Below are 10,787 nucleotides of genomic sequence, written 5' to 3' on the forward strand. Positions count from 1 at the left end.
CTCCCTCTGCTCTGGTCTCCCTGAATACAAACTTTCACTCTTCCAAATAATCCAAAACACAGGGGCAACCCAAACATGGGGGCATATCACCCAGATTTAAGGCTCCTTACATGATTGACAGTCCATTATAGGATCCAGTTCATGTTCATGTTTTTTAAAGCTTTAAGTGCTCTGGCCCCGCCCTCATACACCCCCACACAGCCCCCAGGTCTATTAGATCATGAGGTGCGGGGCTCCTGCACCCACTCCACTCCCATTCAAGACAAAAAGGTGATAGGGCCTTTGTGGTTGCTGCCCCACACTTGTGGGATCAGCTGCCACCTGATATAAGGGATTCCTCCACTCCTGCCAGATGTAAGGTTCAAAACTGTAATCCATCGCCTTACTGACCATTTAATATCCGTCTTGCTATGTTTGTCTATATTTCTCTCTGCTGAAGTCTTACTTTATTTTTTTCATTATTATTTTAATTATTGTACAGCACTTTGGTCAGTATATATAAATGTGTGTATAAATGTGCTATATAAATATGTGTGTCATGAACTGACTCCAGAGGAGGCATTCTGGCTCAGCGACTCAGGCTGGAGCTTCGTCGTGTTTTTGTTCACTGTTAACCTGATTGTGTGTTTAAATGTTGCCTCTTGTATCGCTTCCTTGTCGGGTCCTTAATCTGTATGTCCTGCTCTGATGCTCTGTTTTATATAATAACCCCCCCCCCCCCCATTTTAGAATGTGTCCATCCCTGAACCATGCCAAAATGCAGAATGTTACAAAATATGCATAATATTTTGCTGTACATTGCACATGACTGTAGATGGCACTTGAATTGATAAAAAAACTCCTTCCAGGTTGGCTCATTGCTGCAGTGTTTAGAGTTGTGGCCTCCTGCCTGAATCCAGGTTGGAATGCTCTCCCCGTCTTTCTGTGTGACAGGGTTGCAGCACCCTAGGGTTAATTAAATTGTTCTTGAACACAAGAGTGTGACAGATCCTATTTCCATGACCATTTACGTTGGTAGATCCTCACTGAAGGCATCAAAACTATGAATGAACATGTAGAGTTATGTACAAAAAAAAGGTGAAAAAACTGAAAACATGTTTTATATTCTAGTTTCTTTGCTCTGATTACTGCTTTGAACACTCTTGGCATTCTCTCGATGGGCTTCAAGAGGTCGTCACCTGAAATGGTTCTCCAACAGTCTTGAAGGAGTTCCCAGAGGTGTTTAGCACTTGTTGGCCCCTTTGCCTTCACTCTGTGGTCCAGCTCACCCCAAACCATCTCGACTGGGTTCAGGTCCGGTGACTGTGGAGGTCAGGTCTCCACTTTTTGTTAAGTACATAACTCCACATGTGTTCATTCATAGTTTTGATGCCTTCATTGAAAATCTACCAATGTAAATGGTCATGAAAATACAGAAAACACATTGAAAAAGAAGGTGTGTCCAAATTTTTGGCCTGTACTATATATATTGTTATTATATTGGTCAATGTATTGTTAGTATTGTTTGTTCAAAAGTATACTGCAAAGAATGTTTCTTAGGTCTCCAGGAATACAGGAAATCTTGCCAATAAATGCTTGTGAATAGTTCTGTCTGAAATAAATTGGTAAGAAACATATATATATAAAAATATGTATCTTAATGTGTAGCAATGACAGATCTTGTCATTGCTAACGTTAAAATTAGAACAGAATAAACTGTACATTCTAACATGTGTTACACTGTGTGAAAATAAAAAATGGACATGAAGCCCATGAAGAGTGCGTCATGAGGGCCAGCCGAGGTGTTACATCTCTGCCCGCTCAGGGCTGTTCACACTGGGGTGCGTTGCAGACAGAGCAGAGGGTGACTGGGAGGCTATAGCTCGACCTCATCTAAACCCACTCGAACCTCTGCAGGACGTGGCCTGAGCCAGACTCGGCAGACTCCGCTCTTACACAAATATTGACCTGTGCTGAATACGCTGCTGGACGCTAAAAACATAAATCTAACATGATGCCGACAAACATGGAGCAAGAGTGGAATTGCCACTACTAGACCTTATCTAGTCTGGGTAAAACAACGTTCTTGTAGTAACGAATGTAGCTGTAAAATACGCCACATGAATCCTGAAGATGCGTATCATCCAAAATTTTCTTGGCCCTCTCCTGCCGGTCCCTCGCCCTTCACTGCCTGCTTCTGGTGTGCTCAGCATCTGGGCACTTCCAGGACAATATCACTTCCCTGCAGCAACAAAACCATAAAAGCCAACCGTAGATTACAGCAAATGGAACGCATCCATTGATTAATCAATGTGGTCTACAATTCAACAAAGTTCACAAAGTTCGCACACTTTATCAGCCAGCCATGCAGGCACGTAGATGACAAACACAAATATAACCTTTGGCCTTGTGTGTGCTGTGTGTTAGCCAGACTCAGTTGTCCAGGGTTTTCTTCTTCAACATCTGGAACAAAATGCAAGTGGGAGGCAAGCCTCCCCACCCAGCTTTATCCGTCAACAGCGAACAACAAATCCTGGTGATATGCCTTTAAAGGGTGAACTCAGCCGTCCAGATACTGGGGCCGGAACACAGGAACCAGCACAAAGCTCCTGATTATCACTTTTTAACTCAGGCCAGATGAAGATCAAAGCTAAGCGTGTGATACTGTACCCGGCCATGACTGTGGTTGGCCCGCTGTGATGGCATCTTGCCAGGGGTCTTCCTATTTTTAGGAACCCTATAAATAGCAGCACACAAATGGGTCTGGTTAACCCAAATTACTCACTTAGTCCTGGGTGTCTGGCTGCTCTCTAATAGTAGAGACAGAATAGAAATTCCCAGAAACGTCACAGCCTCTCACAGCTCCTGAACCTGAACTTGAACTTGAAAACAACTTCTACAATACACAGATGAAACATGTACGTGTAAAATGACTGCCCGCATTATAACTGTAGTTTCTGCCATATTCAGGGTTCGGCAGGAGTGGGGATGTATACCAAATACATTGACATTGATGTAATCTGTAATGAAAACTGTATTTGAACAGCTTATTGGCTGATATCCGATATAGTCTGACATATTTTTAATTTCATTTCTGAGTTTCATGGTGTCCATGTATGAACCAATTGAGAACCAATGATTTTTAACAAAGACAAACTAATAAATTAATAAATTAAACTGGTATATCTTTCACAAATAAGGTTTCTATTTTAACATATCAGAAGACTCTGAAAGTATTCTCTTATTTTAAACAAAAAGTATATTCCAAATGCTGCCTTGTAAAGTGTGTACTCCTAATTTGTTTACTCTATTGGTATTGTTCTTACTTCCCATAAAGAAACAGCGGGTATTCAGACATGTTTTCGTGCTGGTCCTAGGAGTGGTATTTTAAATGAGCCGTGGCAAGATGGAGAGTACTTTGGATGTGGGTGCAGGTACGAGGCATGTTCCTTCACCAAGGGAATGAATTCTGCTCTGTCGAGCAGGGCTGTGGATCTTCAGCTAGTGGAGCAGAAGGACATTTTCTTTTTGTTATTATTCATAATTTTAAAAATTAATAGGAGTTAAAAGACACTTGACTGGTCTAATGCCAGTATTTTTTTATTCCTTAATTCACTGACATAGTTTGTACCATTATAATTAGATGGAACCCTGAAGATCACACTTTTCACACAAGCAGGTCCATGTCCAAGGTTTTCAACCAACCAGGTACAGATTTGATTATAACAGAAAGCCACTATTGATCTTGTTCTTCTGCCTTTCAAACGTGAGGTGTTGTGTCATTATGAGTTTTTTATTACATGTTACACCCAAACCACACCTCTGAGTCAGGACAACCTCTTTCCACTACTTGCTGGTCTTGAATATGGCCTCAATTGTTTTTTCTGTGGGTTTTATGATGTCAGATTGTCAAAATAGTGTCATAGACCTTTCACTTTACAAATATATATATAGGTGCATATATATATATAGGTAAAATGGATTTGCTTTTTCTCAGACTGGATTAGTTATTAGCTCAATGGATCTTTTTTTAATGGCACCATTGTAGACCAGACTAACTGTTTAATCAATAAACTACTTCCTTCTGTCCACTGTGTGCTGAGACAGACATATGAACCAATAATGTATTTATGTAATAATAAAAAATGTTATTTACATTCTTAATTTAGTTCAGGGCACTGGCTCTGAACCGGCTCAGTGTGTTGATGTGTAAAGGTGGGGGTTGGTGGGAGTCATGTTTGGCTCTAGAGCTGTAATCCATGGCGTTGCATAAGCTTGCGGCCTGGAAAGGGTAGCCGCAGTCATGGTGATGACACATAATCCTCACAGTTCCAGGTTTGGCGTAACTAGGGTAACACTAGACTACACAGTTGCCTCCGTCTGATCCCTTGTGTGAGGCAGCAGCCTTTTTCCCCCCTCAATAAAAACAAAAATCCCCCCGGTCTCGCTCCAAGCCTGGCCCCGGGGGGAATGCCCCAGAAGCGTGACTCAGATTGCTAAGCGTGACCCCCCAATAGAAAAAGAGGGACTTCAGCCAGGCCTGGAAAGTCCCGACCGATCCCCGGATCAAAACCCCACAAGCGGCACTGTACATGGCTTGTGATCCGTGGCCGCAGCAAACACCCATTCCTGCCTGAAACTGCAATTAAATTATGTCACGCCAATTATGCTTTTAATACACTGTTTGCGATTTGTTACAGTTTTATTACCTTTTTTTGATTAAGTGTGTTTTATGATGTTTGTGTTTCATTGGCCAGCCATAAACCCTTTCTGTTGCGGCTTGAGTTCTGAAAGCACCAACACGAGAGGGAGGCCACTTCTCAGATTGCTGCACTGACTCTGTGCTGACTACAGAATTTATTACTAATTCATTAATGACTGAAATTAGTAGTTTTAAAGATGACCATCCGGGTAGCTCCAGATTAGTTTGGATGGGTCAACTAATGCTGTCCAGTGACTTGAAATGATAATTTAGCTTTTATCCTAGTTAACATGAAATATCACAAACACTGAACATTTACTGCTCTCTGTTTATGAAATGAAATACTCTAAATGTACTCAAAACCTCACTTGAAGAGTTTGTGAGGTCAGCTGTTTGTTGAGTCAGTGGTCATGGTGAAAATGAGACACTCACACAATGGCATGGCATATTTTTACAATGGAAAGTGTTTCTAATTGTTTGTAAGACACAGAAGAATGAGTGATAGGGGCAGCCTTGGCCGCATTAGGAGACAAAACAATATTATTGCCTTCAATGACTGAATGTATGTAGGTACACTCATCAGCCGCAACATTAAAACCACCAGCCTCATCAAGCCACCTAAACAGCAGTGCCCTGTCAAGCCATGGACTCCACAAGATTGGAGGTGTCCTGTGGTATCTGTAAGCTACATGTTAGCATCCTTTAGGGCTTCCAGCACATCCCACAGATGCTGGATTTAATTGAGATCTGAGAAATGTGGGGACCAAATGAATGCATTAAAGTCTTTCTTGTCATGTTCTTTCTGCAGTGTGGCAAAATTACCACAAACATACCGTGAAATTGTGTTGGTGGTATTCAACAAACTGTCAAAAACTGGTACATGTCAAACTAACATCCATATAAAATCAGAAATCAGAGTTGCTCAGATCCTCACACTGGACCATTTCTCATTGAAGCATTATATGCACACACGCATTATTTCACAGTGAACCCTTGGGCCCTTGAAGGGTATAAAACAGTGAGCAGAATTATAGAATCCAGTCTGTGCTGAGCCGTCAGATATACCAGCCAGGTTCCACAGCTCAGCAGCTCGAAGTGCAAACCTGAGATGCGGTTCTCACAATGCTGATACTGGGGCAGACTGAGCAGGGTGCCAGCCCCATGCCAGGGCGCCGAGCTGCCAGAGCTGGCAACCACAGGCAGCAGGCCACAGACTCACCGACTCCAGACATAAAATAGCAGAGCGCTTGATGCAGAGACAATGTAATATCTGCAAGCGGTTGATATTATGTTGATATTATTCAATATTGTTATGTTTGAAAGTGAAGTGATTGTCATTTTGAACAATCAAAATGCAGCACACACAACAAAATGTGTCCTCTACTTTTAACCATCACCCTTGGTGAGCAGTGGGCAGCCATGAGAGGATTCATACCCTCAACTGTTTCCTTACCTGCTAGTTATATCTACTAAGAGACTCATAAAGACTTCCAATACAATAAGAAGATTAACAATATTTCAGTTGCAATAGTAATATGTCATAATAAAATTTCAGCAATAAAAAGTGTAGATTATTTATTTCAAAATAAAGTAAAAAAAAAAAGATATTGATGCATTTTATACTGCATTCACATTATAGGGGCTTGAATATAAGCTACATACATTCTGCATGACCATTTTTATACCTTAATGACATTAATAATAAAAAATAATCAATTAATACATCTCCATTTCAGGCAAGCAAGAGTATTAAAAGAAATCATGAAGAGAAATGAGGGGAAATAAATTCCTGACATTTTCCTTAATGTGGAATGAATTTGACTTAAATTACATTTATTTTACATGGAAACTGTACATCAAAAATTCACAGCAACAGTAAGAACTACAAGCGTTAGGTACATACCACAGACACAAGCTATATACAGACACGAGAGTGAGACAGATACAGGGACGTGAGTACACACACACACACACACACACACACTCGCAGTCAACCAGAGAGTAATGAGGGAGTGTTCTGTCTGGGCTTGGTTCCCTCCTCTCCACAGCAATAACAAACAGGCTGGGCCTGGTTTTATGTTGGGTGCCACTTGAGGAAATGTCTGAGACCCACCAAAGACAGGAAAACAAGCCAAAGAGGCCAGTAAATCAACCAGAGAACACTGGAAAGGAACGTCTCGCACAGACAAGCACATAAACACTGTCTAACATACACACAGCGTGCCAGATAAGCACATGCGCTCTGTGTTCAGTGTCTCCTAATTATGTTTATTGTCCAAGAATCTTTCTCCTCTCATCCTAAATGTATTAATTTTAATCAGATGACAGAATAAACATGTTCTTATCAGGGGAAATTAAGAAAACAAATATAGTCTTTCCATAATGTTCTTAAAACATTCCAGGCAGTAAAAATGTATTGTGTGTGTGTGTGTGTGTGTGTGTGAGGTTGAGCTGGGGAGCACCTCAGATGTACTGTAGGTGTCAGTCGTCTCCTCTACTGAGTATAACTGACTATAAAGGATGTGAATTGTGGTCTTCAGGGAAATCAGGTAAACCCTGACCTACAGAGAGGAATGCAGTGTTAAAGAACAGTAAAGACCATTTTCACCAGGTACATTTAGGAGTGGAAAATATTACTGCCATGACTAGAATGAAAACCATCTTAAGATGCAAATCATTTTCAGTATGAAATAAGCAGGGTCACTATACTGAATATGCATTTATGTCATTTATCACAACTTCACTTGACCAAAGTCTTGGTCCAAAAGTCCTGATAAAAGTATACAGAAAGGGTTGGGAGTCCCTGAATTTGCATCCATAACGTTAAAGGTTAGAGTTCAGCATCTGCTCAGGCCACACTGTAGGGGCAGGGGTGCTTACATGCAGCATGTCAGGCTCCGACGTGCAGAACCTCGGTACATGCCGGGCGCCACATGCGGTCTGTGCTGCACATGCAGGGTTTATATTCGAGCCAGAAGCAACTGTCCCGCCGCTGCTGAGCTCAGTTCTGCATCGAGTTGATTAATTAGTCAAGCGGGTGCAGTCAACTCCCTGTGAAGGGATGGGAGAGAGCAGGACAAAAGGCTGCGATTAGCACATATCACATAATTGCTTTTTCACAGCCTGCATGCGGCTTGTTTGCGCGTGGGCCCGACAGATGCACTATTAACACGGCAGGCTTCTGAGCTCAATGAACGCTGCCGTCTATTGTGTGGACACTTTTCACCACCACTAAAACTCTGACTCACACCAGAGCAATGAGAAAGGAGCCAAGCGGGATAAAGGAAAAGAAAGATGTACGTAAAGCGTCAAAGGTCCAAATATAAACCCGTCCCTCTCTGGTGTCCGTCCACGAAGCAGAGCGAGAAGTAGTGGCTTCATTACGGTTACATGAAAAAACAAGTGAAAGCTACGTGCTGAGCAGTGACTCACAGGCCAATTATCACTCCCCATTTACTGCCAGGCCGTATCCCACCCCCACTGCGATGAGTCCTGGAGGAGAGGAGCAGCTCTGCAGAAGAACCCACGGCTCCACGTGCAGTAGTGTGCAACAGTCACCCTCTCGCGTCTTCATATTTTGCTTTGAAAAAGCCATTCTTAAGGCAGCATGGAGAAAAGGCTGACGCACGGCAAATTATTCAAGGACAGAAAAAAATGTAGCAATATTTTCAGCATGTGCGTGTCTACACACTGCGATTTGGAGATGTGGCGGAGGCTTGCTCATGGTTGGATGCTAGTGATGTTTGGGACCTTGTCATGAATTCTAAAAGGTCTGATGCTGCACACTGTTAAAAAAAAGTTAAAAACTTAAAAATACTTCAACCACAAGTTCTATCAATACCAAATGAAATAATTACACTACCCTTCAAAAATGCAGGGTCATATAGCTTTATATCCTAGCGGTTAAGGAAGGGGCCCCGTAATCAGAAGGTTGCCGGTTCAAATCCGGATTCGCCAAGGTGCCACTGAGGTGCTACTGAGCAAAGCACCGCCCCCACACAATGCTCCCCAGGCACCTGTCATGGCTGCCCAATGCTCACTAAGGGTGATGGGTTAAATGCAGAGGACACATTTCACCGTGTGCTGTGCTGCTGTGTATCACAATCACTTCACTTTTTTATGCAGATATTCCATCATTATCAGACAGTTCCAGCTACCGGAGTCCAATTATTTTAATTTTATTTTAATTTGCACAGTACTGCATTTCTATTAAAATGTACTTTAAATGTGTGTTATGTGAGTGGTATAGAAACAAAACCCACAGAAACTACTTTTTTTTTTTTTACAGTATTTGCAATATGGTAATTGTACCATGAGGGCAGTTGAGAACTATTGCAAAATAGTCATACCTTTTACACACTCTCACACTCTTTGTGTACACATACACTCTGTATGTGTATACACACGTGTGTGTGTGTGTGTGTGTGTGTGTGTGTGTGTGTGTGTGTGTGTGTGTGTGTGTGTGTGTGTGTGCGCACACAGTGCAGTGACGTGACCTGTCAGCTCATAAGGGCGTGTTCGGACCTGTGAGAGGTATGCATGTTCTTATCTGTCCAAGAATAACTGTGTGTTTCTGACAGTTACCTCTAGACTGTAAAATGTAAAGTTGACCCCCCCATGCACACACACACACACACACACACACACACACACACACACACACACACAACATTTTACCTGTTCATCTTGTTCTGCCACTTTTTTAACGGCGAGCTACAGCTACTAGTGTGAGATTACAAATGCAAAAATCCTGTCAATCAAAGCTGCTCAACAGCTGTCACTGGTCTAGAGTGCACCACTCAACACCGAGCAAAAGAGCAAAGAAAGAATACACACAACACACACACACACAGGGAAGGGCGAAAAAACTCATTTGCCAAGAGTTTCAGCGGAGGAGACCAGGAAAGACCATACATAGTCGCCAGGATGTCCGGGGCAGGAACAGGAAGGGCCATGTATGGGCAACGCCGGTTACTCCCTCTGCCGAGACTCTCCCATCTGATTGGGGCCCAGAGGCGCATCAGGTGACCAGGGAGGGACTCAGAGTGTGTTCTGGCGGTCTGGCAGGGGACAAGGCTACAAAGCGGCCCCTCCCCATTCCCACGTCTCCCCTGGAGGCAGGCCGCTGCGGAGAGGGCATGGCCAGACTGCAGCCAGCGGGACGAGGGAGGGAGAGGACGCGCTCTCTGAAGGAGAGGGGCTTTTTACTCGATTCATGCCATATGTGCAGCCAAAATTACACAAATACAAACACTGGGGAAACAAGAGCACACATGCAGAAGCTGTGTGAGGAATGAGTGTGTGACACACACCCGGCAGGGCAGCCCAGCCAGGCCATTTGTGGAGAGATTACCTTTGAGCTCATGTTACTTAAACACAGAGAGGAATGCAGGCTCACGTTACACATGTACAGTAGAAGAATGAACTCGGGCATTACTCATTTATTCATCGTTCAGATTATTAACATGTTATTAAGACTTGAACAACACACATTTTCCAGGTTGTGTAAGTCATAAATATCTTTTTGCAGTAACAGAAATGGTTAGATAGAGGAAACTGAGTCATTATTTAGATCCCATGGGTGTCTGCAGGGGGGATTCTACTTACAGAATAGGGCTGAGCACAGCTGGTCTTGATTCTAAATTTGTAACGGTCAAACTGCAGATGTGTGACTGTGTGTGTGTGTGTGTGTGTAGGGCTGCATACGTGAATGAAAAAGTGTGGGAATACAGCAAACTAAAACAAACACAGATAGATAAAATGACGGCAGGAGAAACAAAGCGAGACAGGCGAGAGACAGAGGAAGACAGGAGCATCGGGTCTCTGGCACTGAGCTAAAGGGGAGCAGCCAACAGTCCAGTGGTGGGATTAAATCTTACAGCTGCTGGCTCAGCGTGAGACAGTGTGTGTGTGTGTGTGTGTGTGTGTGTGTGTGGTTGTAATATTATACTTATATTATATGTAATATATAATCCTGATTATTTATTTTTAAACTATTGGTAAGATTGTTCGGATTGGGAAAACTCCTTATGATATGTAAAAAAAATATATTTTGTTGGACTGCATTTAGCCTGTTTCATTTATTGCCATCCAGATTTGAATAAAT

Source organism: Denticeps clupeoides, chromosome 6, assembly GCF_900700375.1.
Source record: "Denticeps clupeoides chromosome 6, fDenClu1.1, whole genome shotgun sequence".
Taxonomy (NCBI): Eukaryota; Metazoa; Chordata; class Actinopteri; order Clupeiformes; family Denticipitidae; genus Denticeps; species Denticeps clupeoides.